The sequence below is a fragment of the Sipha flava genome, unplaced genomic scaffold (assembly GCF_003268045.1).
Source record: "Sipha flava isolate LNK unplaced genomic scaffold, YSA_version1 307_pilon_pilon, whole genome shotgun sequence".
NCBI classification, from domain to species: Eukaryota; Metazoa; Arthropoda; class Insecta; order Hemiptera; family Aphididae; genus Sipha; species Sipha flava.
This window is the reverse complement of record NW_020272984.1, coordinates 1,478,931-1,495,864: the sequence shown is the minus strand read 5'-3', so window position 1 is coordinate 1,495,864 and position 16,934 is coordinate 1,478,931. Positions and strand designations below refer to the sequence as shown.

General features: G+C 29.3%; 1 protein-coding gene across 2 annotated transcripts in view; it reads right to left on the bottom strand.

Moving 5' to 3' along the window:
- The window catches only part of LOC112686396 (myotilin-like), a 230,978-nt gene that overhangs the window by 174,275 nt on the left and 39,769 nt on the right, over positions 1 to 16,934 (bottom strand). The window contains exon 1 of one of the 2 annotated variants that reach the window (XM_025558642.1): positions 14,350 to 14,594. The exons of the other annotated variant lie outside the window; for it this stretch is intronic. The gene's annotated coding sequence lies outside the window, so the exon portion shown is untranslated. Of the gene's footprint in view, positions 1 to 14,349; positions 14,595 to 16,934 lie in introns of those variants that run through there. 2 annotated transcript variants of the gene reach the window in all.

Below are 16,934 nucleotides of genomic sequence, written 5' to 3'. Positions count from 1 at the left end.
GGTGTACAATACATTTATATATAATATAGCATAAAATTAAAAAAAATACTTGGATTTGTATTCAAATACTTTGTAAGTATTCATAAAATACATTTTTATAATAGTATTTTAAAAGTATTTTTAATACTTTTTTATTCGAATACTATTATTAGTATCTTAATACTTTTTCAAAAGTATTGTTTATAAACTGTGTTTACGGTTAGACACGTAGGTATGCATAAGTTTCAGTGCGAATTCGCAGTAGCCTACCAGATCTAAAATTCCGTGGCCGGATAAAATGGTCGCTTAAACGTCAATCCAAATTTAAAAATGACAAAATAAAAAAGGTTTCATACAATTTTAAAAACGTGTTATGATATTATCATAGAAGTTTTTTCAAAATGAAAATTCATCAATAATTATTATATCACTTCGGGGTTTTGGTGAGAAGAGCTCTTATTGTTTTAAAATACACGTAAAAATATCAAATATTTAAATTTTTGTACGCAAATTAATTAAAAAAAAAAAAAATAAAGTGGGTCATTATAAAAAAAATCCCAAGTAAATCAGAATTTTCTACTGAAGTTTGATCACAAATCTGCACAAACGTGGAATAAACGAACAGATCAATAAGAATAATTGGTTAGTGGGGAGGCTAAGTCCTTAGGCCCCTCCCTCCTTCAATGTTTAACATCTCGGAAATGGGTTAAGCACAAACGACGGGAATAAAAGCAAAAACAAGTATAAACGACTGTAAAAATTTGAACTCGAAAGTCCGATGTAGTGGGGGGGCTGAGCATGTCCCCAGCCCCCCCACCTTGAAAGTTCAATAACTCGGAAACGGGTTGAGCACAAACGACGGGAATAAAAGCACAAACAAGCACAAACGAAGCACAAACGACTGTAAAAATTTGAAGTCGAAAGTCCGTGGTGGGGGGGCTGGGGACATGCAGCTTCTATTTTATACATTGGTATAGGATAGGACCGTTGATATATTGGTTTTCTCGGTGAAACTTTTATCTGGCATGTTTAACTGTTTATTCTTCCTGGATTATTAGAGAATATATGTTCGTATTTTTTAATTAATTGTGAGAATTTTATTTCCTCATTATTGGTTGCTAATTCTAGGTTTTTTATTTTTTCTGTGCTTTCTATAATCCTGATTTTTTCTTCTACTAGTACTGTTTTCGGTGCTTTACTTGAGAATGGAGTTGTATGTTCTAAATTACTGTTGTTCCACTGAACCGTTCGGTTATTAAAATTAATTCGTGCGTTTTATTGCGTTAATATGTCTGCACCAATAATGCTTTTCTCGTTCAGATTTTCTATCTAAATGAAATTTACAAATATGGTTAGAGTACCTATTGTACCCACACAATATATCTGTCTAGTTATATTGCATATTTTTTTTCCCACGGCATTAATAATCTGTACTCCGCTAACTGGTAATACGGGCGTGCGGTTATTTTTTTTGATGATCAAGTCTATTACTTCTTTGATCAATACACTTACGGTGGCACCAATGTCTACAAGTAAGTGAATTTTTTCTCCTTCAATTTAGCATTGTAAGTAAGGGCTCGTATTATGATTCTTAGCTGGCATATTATTTATACTGTGTACCGTTTGTTCTACTTGGTCTTCAGTCGTTACTTGGTTAATCTGTCTGTTACTTGCTACCTGTTGATTTTTGCTACTATTATTTAGTTGAAAATTGTTAGATGGTCTATTGGTTCAACGGTCATTACGATTATTCGGTTCCACGTCAAAATATCTCCGGTAAAAATATCTCCGACACAAAATATTTCTGGTAACAATATCTCTGACAAAATATCTCCAACACAAAATATCTCCGGTAATAATATCTCTGGTTAGAATATTAATGTTTAGTACAAATGAAAATTTAAATACACTTGATATATTTAAAAACTGGATGGCTGACGGAACATTTCGAACAGTTCCGAAGTTATTTAATCAGTTATATACGATACATGGTTATAAAAATAAAAAAACTTTTCCACTTGTCTACGTTCTCATTGAAAATCGTAAAGAAAAATCATACAATGAAATATTACAAGTATTAAAAAATAAAAATCGAAATTTTAACAACCATTCTATCATTATTGATTTCGAAAAAACATTCGTAACATCATTTAATGGCAAATTTCTACAAACAAAAATAAAAGGATGTTTTTTTCACTTACAACAATGTACCATCATGGCGAAAAATTTAAGAAATTGGTTTACAGATTTTATATTCCGAAAATGTTGAATGCTTATTAAAAGTATAATATTTAACTGCTTTAATATTTGTACCAACAAATAAGGTTATTAAATATTTTGAAAAATTAGTTGATTCAACTTATTTTGTTGAACATGAAAACAATTTATCTACTTTAGTAGATTATTTTGAGGATACTTGGATCGGCCGTTCAACTCGTAATCGTAGACGTTTATATGCATTTGAAATTAGTTTGTGGAATTGTTATGAAAGAGTTTTAAAAAAAATCCTCGCACAAACAACTCAATTGAAGGCTAACACCATGCATTTAATTCGTCAACAGAAGTAAATCACGTAACTATTTAGAAGTTTATCTCATTTTTGAAACAAGAACAAGTATTACAAGAGGTATTTATGCAAATTATACAGTTTAATATAGTATTATTATATATTAATTAATATCATAATACATGATTGTAAATTTTAAATGTTTACATGTTAAATTAGAAAAATTAATTTCTGGAGGGCCAAGTCCAAAAAAAAGAAAAAGTATAAGGACCATTACGTAAGGTTTTTACGTGTCGTAGACAAATTCAATGAAATGAGAAGCTCTTCAATATTGAAGAGGAATCGCTTATAATCTCAAATTATAAAACAATAAAAATTTAAATTTATAATAAAAAATTTTAAATTTATAATAAATAATAATACATGTTACTTAATTAATATATAATTGTGAGATAATTTCAATTTACATTTATAATAAATAATAATCAAATCTGAAATATTGTTTGTGGAGATATTTTTAACGGAGATATTTTTTCCTGAGATATTTTTACGGGTCACCGATTATTCTGGTAATTGTTATGATTTCTATTATTCTTATAATTACTGTTACGATTTTCTCATAATTATTCTGGTTATTTTGGCGATTTCTTCTATGCTCTTCTTCTCCTAGTACCTTCATTGCTGATAGTATTGTTTGATTCGGTAATGATACTAGTATTGCTCGGATATCCCTGGGGTAGTGACTTGCTATGTTCCTCACAATCTCTGCTTTAGACAAGTGTGGTATTTCTAAGTGTCGTAGTTTAGTTACCCAATTCAAAAAATGTTCACGATAACTATTGTGTTGTGCTACTTGTGTTGTGTTAAGACACTGACTCTAAGTTTGAATTTGGATCTCGCGAGACCAATATTCGCCTAAAAAACCTTTTTTAAAATCATCATAGCTATTTAATTTAAATCGTATGGTAGTGAACCAATTATATGCTATTGTTTTTAGGCAGTCTCTTACTATTGTTATTCTTTCTCCGAAATATGTTTGCTTTACAGCAAAATATTCATCTAATCTATATAAGAAATCCTTGGGATGTTGGTATTTATTGTTTCCATAAAATATTGATCATGATATCTCAGTGTTATGCATTGGTTCATTATTCCTTTCATATGTATTCTTTAGTTGATTATAATTCTGTATATTTTGTTGGTATTCTCCTTCAATATTTTTATACTTCTTTTCTAGTTCTAATAATCTTCTTTCACAGTCTTCCTTGATTTCTTATATTTGATTTTCACAGTCTTCTTTAATTTTTTTATTATTGTCCTTGTTTCTTCTTAGTAATATTTCCATTGTTTCTAATCTTTCTATTACGTCTTTTTCGAATTGATTCTTTTTCTTTGGAGCCATGATTTTTGTGTATTATTGAGCCTTGTAGTTGGGCGCTAATGTAACAAAACATGTAGTAATTCGCAACTTACATCCATCTACCCCAACTGATCTAATTAAAACCGAGTTAAAAACGCGTTTATTTGAGGTAGATAAGTAACCCAAGTTCTTCATAGATTCAATAAAAACTAGTTACCTCTATTTTTCGTCGACTTAGAACCTACCTATCACTCAAACGAAATCTTCCAGCTTACTTCTATATTACACACCAAAATCATAGTAGAAGATCCGTATGAAACAAAAACTATTTCCCAATGTGCAAATTGTCAAGATTACGGACACACCAAGGCATAATACGGATATTCGTCACGTTGCGTATGCTGTGGTAATGGTCATCACTCATCTACTTGCCAAAAAAACCGGGACGAGCCTTCACGCTGTGCACTCTGCCAAAGGAACCATTTTGCGAATTGCAAAGGCTGCTCAGTGTATACAGATCTACAGCACCGTAAGAAACCCAACTCAAATAATAACAAATTTATTTTCGATAACAAACACTCTAGCCTGAAGTTTAATATTGTAAAAGATAGTCATCCATCAAACCACGCTAATACCATCTTTCCTATAACTCTATCCGAAACTTATGCATATGCAGTTTCTAATCAATCCTCACACCCTAATTCTTCTCCACAAGCACAGGATACTACATAATCTGCTGAATAAAATCTAAATAATCTAATGTCAAGTTTCTTAAACGATTTCAAAACTTTAATAAATCCGTTAATATTACTACTTACGGCAGTAATTTCCAGTCTATTAGACAAATCCAAATAAATAACTCAGCCACAAATAACACACTCTTAATTTTTCAATTCAATGCAAATGACCATAAAAACCACACTTACGAACTTCAAACTATTCTGTATAACAGGCGAATAGATATAGCGATTATAACCAAAACTCATTTTTCTAAATATTCCTATATTTTTATCCCAAGATATAACTAATAATAACTAACCACTCCGATAACACCGCACATGGTGAAGTCACCATTTTAATTAAAACTTTAACTTCTTTATAGTATCAGCTTCTTTCTAACTACAGTTATGATCATATCCAATCTTGCTCAATTTTAATCAAATTTAATAAAATCCCAATCACTATTGATTAGGTTAGATTACTCCCCTCCTCGCCACAATATAACTAAAGCAATACTTGACGATTATTTTAGTACAATTAAAACTGATTTCATTATCGGTGGCGATTACAACGCCAAACATCAGATTTGGGGCTGCCGCGTCAACAACCCTCGTGGTATTGTACTATATAACTTAGCAATTGACAGGCAAATCAATGTTATTGCAAACCACCCCCACTTCGGGTCATACGTATTGGCCAACCGTACCAAATAAGAACCCCGATATACTGGACACTTTTGCTGCCAAAATTCCAAGCAACGTACATTGCATTACTGATAATATCCTCGATTTAAACTCAGACCATTTCTGCCACTCCATTAATACGAGCCGAACCTCCTAAACTATTCTCCACTCTAACATATATTATAAACGCAATTTTACGATTATCATATTTCCTTTCCTCGTGAAAACTTTCTCAAATCATAATGTTTGTCAAACCTAATAAACCTCCCGACATACCTGACTCTTACAGACCAATAAGTCTTTTACCTTTTTTCTCAAAAATCTGCAAAAGATTAACTTTACAATGAATGTCTTCTCACATCAACAATAATAATATACTCCCTTCATCTCAATTCGATTTTCGGGCTAAACACAATACTGTCCACAAAGTACATAGAGTGATTGACGCTATCTCAACTTCACTTGAACGAAAACAATATTGCTCCTGTGTCTTTCTCGATATCTCACAGGCATTCGACCGTGTCCGGCATGATAATCTTCTCTTCAAACTTCGTAATTTTCTACCATCACCTCTATTTCTTTTAATTAAATCCTACCTAACAGATAGATATTCTCAAACTCGCTTCGGCTCGTGCATCTCAGAAATAGCTCTAATCAAAGAAGGAGTACTTCAAGGAGGTATTCTATCTACTCTTCTATTTAACACATATGCCTCAGACCAGCCCATAACACAAGACACCCTAGTTGCTGATTACGCAGATGATGAAGCGATAATTTCAATACATGAAAATCATTTAATTGTTACGGACAATCTTCAAATACACTTAGACCTTATTTCGCAATGGTACTCCAAATTAAGAATAAAATTAAATCACAACAAGTCAGTACATACAACCTTTACGCGAAAACACGGAATTTGTCCATCTGTATTTGTGGATAACATACCTATACAGCCGTTTGACACACCGTTAAATAATTAGGATTGACCCTCGATAAAAAATTAACCCAGAAGCAGCACATAAGGTCCAAAAGATTAATTTTAAATACTCACTCTCGCACCCTTAAACACCTTTAATAAAAAATAAATTTACTAATCTAGAAACTAAACTGCTCATTTGTAAATCTTTACTAAAACCCATTTGGATTTATGGATTACAATTGTAGGGATCAACCAAAAAAACTAATATCAATAAAATCTAGGCTTTCCAGAACATCACTCTTCGCAGAATAGCAAACGCTCCACAAAGACTTGCACATAAAATCAATTAAAGAAGAATCGGTAATTTATTACAAGCGATTCTTTGCACATCTAGCTAACCACCAAAACCAACTAATTAGGAATCTAAATACTGTTACATTACTCGAAGTTCTTCGAAGTTTGAAAAGAAGATGGTGCAGAGACCTCCTAATCTAATAAACTCCTAACGATCATCCCCTCTCATATAAATTTATTCTTCCTCACCACCAATCCATGGATAACGTAATCTATGCACAAGCCAAGTGTTACTAATGAGAGACTTCTTGCTCCCGTATTTCCTGATAGTACTACCCTCTTCACATATACTCATTGAGCTTTTTTAGTATAGATTGTGTAATTCGTATAAAAAAAAAAAAAATTAAATTTCATTTTAATATTAGCGTTTACTAAAAGAGGGATGCATACTTAAACGAAACACATATTTGTTTGATTTAGTAAATTTTTCAGATACATAACAATTATAATATAGATACATAATTAATAATATATTTACAGTCTTGTAAAATATACTTTTGAAAAAGTATTAAAATACTAATATTAGTATTCGAATAAAAAAGTATTTAAAATACTTTTAAAATACTATTGTAAAAATATATTTTACGAATACTCATAAAGTATTCGAATAAAAATACAAGTATTTTTTTAAATTTTATGCTATATAATATATATGTATATTGTACACCAGTGATGATGCCTATTATGTTATTATTTTCCATGGATCTTAACAGTTATTACAACATATTTGACTATTTAGAGATAAATACATGTTCATATATATTTCAATTAATATTGATTAAATTTTAATGAAAAAAATAAAACAAAAAGTGGTATTAACTTGCTAAAAATATGGAATTATTTTAAACTTATTAGATTTTCAGTTTTCTTCAAAAATTCCAATACAAAAACAATATAAAATGTAATATGGCATTCAGCGTGGTAAAATTGTTATTACCTACTTTTACTATACAAAAACATAATATAAGTTTTCAACGAAATCAATTTTTTTTTGAAAAATAATAAATTAAAATTAATAGAACTGACTTCATGGTATTTTAATACAAGTATTTAAATTTTGGTAAAAATACAATTAAAAAGTATTCAAAATACATAAAAAAAATTGTATTTAGAATACCATATAAATATTATTTTACCCGTGCAGCAATCGAACTCGGTTCCGTGGAAAAATAAATAATGCTGCTACCATGGTGCAACACTTTTAAACAATTACAGATGTATAAGAAGTATTTAAGAGTTTTAGTGTAAAGTTTTAAACTTAAATTAACTATAACTTCAAAACTAAGTTCTTACGCCAAATTCAAATTTCATCAAAATTTTTTTCACCCAAAATTTGATTTAGGCTTCCAAAAAAATTGCCAAATTTTAGATTTGGCCCCGTAAACTAGAAATTTTTTACACAAATATTAAAATTAAAAAATAAAAAAGAATTGAAGAAAATTTACTATAGTGGATTTAAAATTTGGTATTGAAATAAATTGATCTTGCGTATCATTTTAATCGTGGGTTTTAAGTGTTTTTGAATTACGAATATTAGATTAATATTTCCTAATCGCCTATGGTAAAATTTAAACGTAGTCACGTATGAACATCAATAAATAAATATTTGTATTTTCCGTTATTCGTGTCCAATTCGTGCGTTATATTGTAAAATCCTGTGTCTTATTATAATAATATACAACACCACAAAAACAGTGGTTTGAAGTGTACATGAGATCGTGGATAAATCTACTGAAACGTCTACGCAGATTTAATTGTAATGGACACATTATTATTGTAGCGGAGACGAGCGTGTAATTCTTTACTGAATAATCAAACAAATAGGTGACAGTCGACTACTCTACAGGCTACTTAAATCTCTTCAAAGAGAGCAGATCCGATTACGTTGTTTGGCCAAACGAGATTAAAAACGACAATAGTAAAAGCGGTGGTGGGCATCATTTGCGTCTCGGACCGCTTCTTCGTCGCACGTAGTGAGTGAAATCAGTAGATAATAAGTTTGCATTATTTCATCAAATAAGCTGTGATTTAGTGGTATCTAATAATATTACATAATAAATAACACATTAATTCTAAGACGAGGATGGATTCACTCTCGCCATCATATAACAATATACCGATCGTACATTGATATCTAACGTTTTTGATTTCTACTATTATTTTTGCATCTCTTGCTTGTGGTAATATCGAGCTCAATAATAATACCTACTATTATTTATAAGAACCTTTTTTTATTTATTTTTACTCTCTGATCTTGCATCTGCTATACTGTGCATACAGTGATCACTATGGGAACTGGAAGATAAATGTCTAAGTTTGAACACTATTCGCTAATAATAAAATCTTTAAATTAATTAACAAAAAAGAATAAATGCAAAATTCTTCCACCATTAAAGATCAGCTTTTTTAGCCTTCCATATTTACTTCTAACCATTAACCATTTTTTTTTACTTCATTTGAATAACACAATGACTACCCGTTCCTCTACCACCGTCCTTCTTTAACATGCCACAAGACCGTGCTTAGCGCACATAATGATCATTTTCATCGTCGAGAACCATCTCCGTCACACGTCCACTCCCTGTTTCATGCGTACAATTGTCACGTTTTTGCGAAACCCGATCTTTAAATGGAATCATGGTTGTTCGGACTATGGGGATTCGAATATCCTGTTTGGAGGGTAGATACCCGTGTTACGCGATAATTTTATTTGCGATCCTTCACCTAACGTCCGCACGCCTTTTTGGGAATTCGTCATTTGTCGTCAATGTAAAATTTACTTACCGCAGAAACCGTTTGAAATATGTACACAGACACTACCTGACAACACTTCGTATAGTAAAATTTTAAATTTCGTATTCACAACGAATCGAGATGCTGTTTAAGAAATATAATAAAAATACATTTATGTATTTTACATAAATTCATGGCATCCCATTGGTCTACGCGTTATTATTGCGAACCTGAACCCAGTGTGGCGTAGCCAGAACATAAATTTATAGCTATTGCACATAGGTAAACAAAAAAAATATAAGCCGATGTGTTTGGTTATTTATCAGCGGTCGTTTTATTTTTATTTTGTTAAATTATAATAAAAAAAAAAAAAGATAATTACGAAATATATCAAAAAAATATACTTAGATTTTATTTTTTTTAAATACAAGAATCTATCGAAAATAAAACCATAGATACATAATCATCTAAGATATAGTGCTCATAATATATATTTATATAGAATAAATGCATGAATATTATCACTTCTTTACTTGTCCTAATAAATTTATTATAAAATTATTATTTCTTATGATAAATACAAATATTAAATATTTTTCCTTTTTTTTTAAACTGGTCGTGATAAATGACTTATTTTTATGACATAAAGGATTTTTCTTATATATCTTACATTGTATCTTATAAAATATTTTTTCTATGCAGGGTATTTACATGAATTCAAATATGGTAGCATGTAATTCATGTGTCCGTCTTGCATTCATTCAAAATTATCGAATCTATATGTTTTTTACTTACTATAATTAAACACATCATTAATATCATAGAAAATACATACCATTGACCCACATAGTTTTCTGAGCATCTACTATTCACAGGTCATTCGAATATTTTAATCGATTTTTTAATTTTAATATTATAATCTATATATGAATTTGCATTCGTTACTGTTTGGTAACACTGTGGTCCATATAAACAACTATTATACTGTCAATGATTACGAAGCAGAACGCATTATATTAAGTACCGAACATTAAAATCTGTTTTAACTTTATTGCCATAATCTACTCGATTAAACATAACCATTTACAATTAAACATTTCTATGAATGATTTAGCCATTGGACTTTGGACTAGAGAGGGAGCCTACAATCTTCAGAAATAGTTTATATCCTTTGTTATGTTTAACTTGTTAAAATAGTTTAGAATTTACAACTGTCATGTTTCAAAAGCTTTACTAGAACTAAATTTAGATATCTACTGTAAAGCATTTAACAATACTAAAATGTTTCGATTACGAAATGTAGACCGGCTATATAATATAGTACCAGTTTACCGTGCACTGGACTTTTGCCAATTGAAAAGAAAAAAAAATCTCCTATAAATAGTAACAAAGTCTCCAATCGCCTTAATTGCATTATAGAGGCAGCTGTATATAGGGGTTCAGACTGTTTGTATTTAATTATCTATGAATGGGTCAACAACAAAAGCTGTTCTAAACTAAAGTTTAAAGTCTAGGCGCTTCGAGTAGAGGTATAAAAGACCTAACGTTTAATGAATATAATTTAAAGTCTTCAATTATACTCATGCGATTCAATAGTATAATATTGTTTATTTGTATCTGGTGAGTGACGAACGCAATAAGTATAATATTAAACATGTAAAATATATGCTTATAGAAGTGGTTGTAGATTAATACGTCCGTCCTGATATACCAGCAATAGAGAACATCGATATTTTCAAAGGAATGGCCATATTTGTATTCATAAAAAGTTATACCATACTGAAAAAGATCTAAGAAAAAAATATTTATATATTGAAAAGTATAAAATTTAAATAGCTAATTTATTTAATCAACACGTAAAAGAAAAACTTATAAAATGTTCGAAAAAAAAAAGAAGAAAATAAAGAGTATAATAGATATATATTGTTTACGGACCTACAAGTATTTATTTTGTAACAATAACAACTTATTTAAAACTACATTGCACTTCGTTATCGTTTTACAATTACTTCGTTAGTATTTTTATCGGTATGGGCGTTCACCGTCTGTAATCTCTTTGATACTTTTTTATGTATTACCATCGCTAGACTTACGATATGCAAAAATAGTTTATAACAATATGCAATAAAATTAAAATAATAAAAGTTTTTTATTTTATATTTTAGTGAATAAGTATCATACGGTAAACATCTGATAACATTGTTTAGTGTTTGGATGATTCCAGAAGTACTTATCGGCGTTATTGTTTCAAAATCGGTTATTCTATTTGATCGTCGCAGCCGCTTGCCGGCCTACAATGGATACAAAAATAGACCACTACAAATGACAGAGATGTTTGGGAATTTTTTGCCGGACTGACAAAAAGATCAAAAAAATGATAATATATTGATATGATATTAAAATGGTCAAAAAGCACCACAAAAGCCAAATTGTAATATGTTTTACTTTTAATTATGACTCAGTACCAGTTTTGGGTGAATTGTAATCTGATTAATGATTAATGCTGAGGCCACACAGAACGCTACGCTACGTATAATATGTACACTATGTTGGCTTTGTACGCTATGTTTACAATACGGTGTGGCAACACAGAGCACGCTACGTATACTACGTACGATATTTACTACTATAGTTACACTGAACAGTTCAGTTCAGATTAGTTCAGAATCAGCCATGTTTAAAATGTTGTCAGGTAGGTTGCCTTGGGAAAGTGATAGTAGTGATGATGAAGCTTTGTTATTAGTTCAATTTAATAGTGATAAGCAAATAAGGAAATGGATCCATGAAGTAAACATGGAACGTAAAAAGTTTGGTGAATTTCATCATCTTTTAAAACAACTACAAAAAGATGAATTAAAATTTATAGAATATTTTCGTATGAGTATTAAACAATTTGATCAACTTTTCATATTATATTTTTATAACACAAGACACGTTGTATTCAATTTCCAATATAGATACGAGCAACGAACATGCCTGTCGAAACCAGCACGTTGCACGTCGCGACACATCGCTCAAAAATATAGCCAAATCAAATACTCGGCGACGCGTAGCAACGTAGCTAAGAACAAAACGTAGCGTACACTGTTCTGTGTGGCTATTTACGTCTTCAATATAAAAAACTATTTTTTTATTCGTATAGCGAACATCGTAAACATAGCACGCGTAGCGTTCTGTGTGGCTTAAGCATAATGGTTACGATTAAATTTTATAATTGTTAATCGCTATAAAAATTAATTTAATCGTTAATCACAATTAAAAATAATTTCAAATGATTAAAGTAATAATTTAATCATAGTATTGATTACGATTACAAAATGTATTAATTTGTTGATAAATCTTTATTATTTTTTCTATAATTATTATATTTTATGTATGTTGTATTTTTATATAAAAAAATAAATACCTTCTAACATATATCAGATAAGATAATGGAAATACCCAATTAATGGACTATATATATATGATAAATTTCTGGTTCTAGGACTTAAGTTGAAATGTTGGAAATTCATAATATTTAAAGTCTAAAGAAATATAATTTAAATAAAATCAGTAATAACGATTAACGATTACAAATGTAATGGCCAATGGCGATTCGCTATTACTGATTACTTTAAAAAATGGTTAAACGATTAATAACTAATGTAATTTAATAAATTAATCGTAATCGATTACATAACTTAATCGTAAATTGATCGATTACGCCCAATACTGCCCAGTACCCTCATCGAGCATTGGGTTAGGTTAGTATAATAATATGGCTGATGGTATTTCTAGTCTTTTTCATGTAAAAAAATTGTTAGTGGTAATGATAACAATTAAAAAAAAAGTGAAACTTCTATGTTAGATGAGACTTCACGGGAGAGCGAGATTCAGAGACTGGTGAATGATATTGTTGTATTTGTCTTTTAAACTTTAAATCTACCATTACCATTACTCTCAAAAAAATATTTAAAATAAAATAGATCTGGTGGATCAGTTTTTATTTTTAAAGATGTTTGATAAATAGCAGAACCAAATGATTTAATATGGCAGGTTGAATAATTACAAATATAATTTTGGAAAATTTCAAGTGCCTATAAACAGAAAATATATTGAAACTATAAAATATCTTTAAACATCATAATAAATGTTTTCAGTTGCTACTGTTAATATGTTTTATGGAATATCTTTCAAATAACTAGACGTATGTGAACTTGTTCGACCCTTTTTCACGGATTAACTTGAAACCTATACCAATATTTTGCGAATTATTTGCGAGAATTCGTGAGTTATTTGCGAGAATTTGCGAGTTCATTTTCAAAATTTGCGAGTTCACCTCTTACCCGCAAATTCCATTTTCCTACCACCCAAGTCTCCCTAGAATTTCAAAACCGATACAAAACGATGCGTCTTTATTTGCGAGAATTTGCGAGTAAGCTGTTTGCGAATTATAATTAAAAAACAAAAGGGTGGCCCAACTTCACGTAGCCTTTCCAAGTGGCTCTAGAATTTCAAAATTATTTAACATTTTTTATTTTATTCAAATTATTTCCAATATTATAATTTTCAAATTATGGAATTAAATTATTATTATGGAATCTTAAAAAATTATTTTATCTGCTAATTCATTTTTACGAAAGGATCAGTGGCGGCTCGTGTGCTCTTGCACCTACCCAAACTCCAAAAAAATTTGAAAACATAAACTATAATGATACAACTAAATACCTGTAGTGTTATTAAGATTATTTTTCAAAATTTAAAGTCAGTATAGTATGATAATAATATAATACAGTGATCGCCGCTTAATGTAATCACTTTGGTACGGGACATTACTGATAACATAATCCGATTGATAGCATTAAACGGAAGTTATAAATAATAATAAAACCTACGTTAAATAAAAAAAATAAATAATGTAGTGTTACATCAAATTTTATAATCATAATACATAGTTATTAATTATTTTATTGATGAAACCATCTTTCTGAGGCAATAAAATTTTCTATACCCATTTTTTTGCAAGCTCTACAGCTTTTTGAAGCAATATTAAACCATTAATGCATGCATAATTTTTTCTAACATTAATAAACCATAATGATAATGCTGATTCAACCTGTTCTTCTTTCCCACTGCGTATACTCTTTATGTTTGGATTTTTATTAAATGTTGCTGAATTTTCTATTTCAGTTCGTTTTTTTAATAATTTACACAATAATGGTTCCGAAATTTGTAGTTTTATAGCTGCTTCTCGTTGTCCCATTTTTGGTAAATTGTTGTAACGTTGTAGTATTGAAATTTTTTCATAAATTGTTAGGTCATTTCTTTTTCGTTTTTCACTCATTTTTACTCACACGCGACATGATGCATACAAACGCGATACTGGTCGACAGACAGCGATAGTACTGTCTTAATGCTATACGAACGAAAGGTAGATAAATATACGGTAAATAAATAACAGTATAGACATTTATATTCGAGACATTCGTCGAAAACTTTGATTGTATGTTACAAAATTATGATTTTATGACCTCAAACTGATAATATTATGCGGCGTATTGATTACAATAGCCGTCATAATTTACACAAATAAGTATACATCCGGCCCGTACTTATACTTTTCGATAACAATAAACGACTGATAACATTAACCGTGATTACATTAAGCGGTGACCATTGTATTTAGATTGGGTTATTCCAAAGGCTACACGAGCAGGCGGTTGTCCGCGACAGAACAGTATCGGTGCGTGTGTGTTATAGCAGTGCAGTAGTGCACACTATTGCTGTGCACATTTGTACAACGTAAAAATTAAAACAAGTCAAAACACACAACATGCATTATAATGGAATTGATGTGCACATTCATTTCTATGCACATAACTAATTAAAATGTTTTCAGCGAATTATTTTCGACATCGCTGCGTCGGTATCGGCATTATGATTTATTTTTACTCTCATTTGTTTATTATATTCTGATTATCGACTAATAACGTTAGTCATTATTTTAAATTCAAAACAACAATCGTGTTTCTATTTACTATCGACCACCGACGTAAAAAAAACAAAAAACAAAAAACTTTTAACGTTGTATTTATAATATTTTTTATAATTTTTTCGGATGTGCTCTACTTCATTAAAAATCCACGAGCCGCCACTGGGAAGAATATAATTTTAATTCTAAAATTGTGATAATATTAAAATTACCTATTTCTTACGTATGAATCTTATTTTCCCTTTTTATACATAGCCCACCCATATTGTTGTGATACTATAAAATGTTTGTCAAATGATAATTCCTTATTCACAAGGATTTTCGAGAGAAGTTTTGACACCCTGAAGTCAATAATTTCTGAAAAAATAATTGGTTTCAGGTATTCATATTATATAACCTTGACAAATTACAGAAGTGTGTTAGAATAACTAAATATGTATGCCAATGGTTCATTTTGCATGTCATTTCTTTCTGGAAAATATAATTATCATTATATTTTGTGGTTTAAGGATTTTTAATTTAATTGATCAACAAAATATATAGGAACACCAATTTATTAATGGAGAATAATTTATTTTAAACTATGTAATGTGCAATATCTAGTTTTTGTATTAATAATAACTTCAGTTTCTGGTAAAGCTTTTTATTTTAAAAATTGTTTTAAACCTAATTCCTTTTAGGTTAATCTTATATATCTATTAAATTACAAAAATTATAAAATAATTTTAAAAATATACAATAAATTTAAAATATTATGTTACATTTTTATGTACATTAATTAAGCGTTAAGCTAATATTATCATTTTTTACTACTGTTATTTTTTTGGCTAGATCATTATGAAGATCCCATATTTTTATTTTTGACCTTTGAATATAAGTAACATAGTGGCCTCCTGATACAAAATTAACAATAGCTACAAGTGAGAACCTGTAAAATTAATAAAATTAATTATTTAGTCAAAAAATTATATAAATATAAATATAAATTTTAATATAAAAATACCCGGGATGCAATTTACACATGTTCAAAAAATGTACGGGACGCAATTTAGTATACTTAAAATTACTTGGGACTCAATTTACATCAAAGAGGTACATTGGGACGCAACTTATAGTCACCCAGAAATATTACAAAATTCCGATTTTATCTCATAAAATATTAGTCGTACATTTTTATAGTTAAAAATGCATAAAAATTAATTTAATATTTAAGGCATGAAAATTGGATAAAAAAATTTTCTTAAGATTTTCTTTGTCATAAAAAAAAAATTATAACGGAAAGTTGTAAAAAGATTATATTAGCTTTAACAAATGAAATGTTTTCTTCCAGCCATTTTTATTAATAAAGTTAATAAATTATTAAGATATTTAATAAAATTATGTTTCAATTACAAAATAATGCCTCAAAAAAGAAATCAAAATTAAATTTTTGTACAATACTGCACTCTAATTCACAGTTCATTTGGTAAACACAACACTAAAGAGCTAAATGACTAAAATGAACTGTTATTAATTTATATTATACACGAGTATATTATAAATATGAGTAAAATACATACTATCGGATATTTTTAAATAAAATAAAAATAATTACAATTTATATCCCATGCCATTGTTATCTAACTTATAGATGTTTAAAATATAAATAGGTAGTATGTTTGCAGTATGCTTTAGTATAAATGAAACAATGATGTTGGAATTTTCAACAA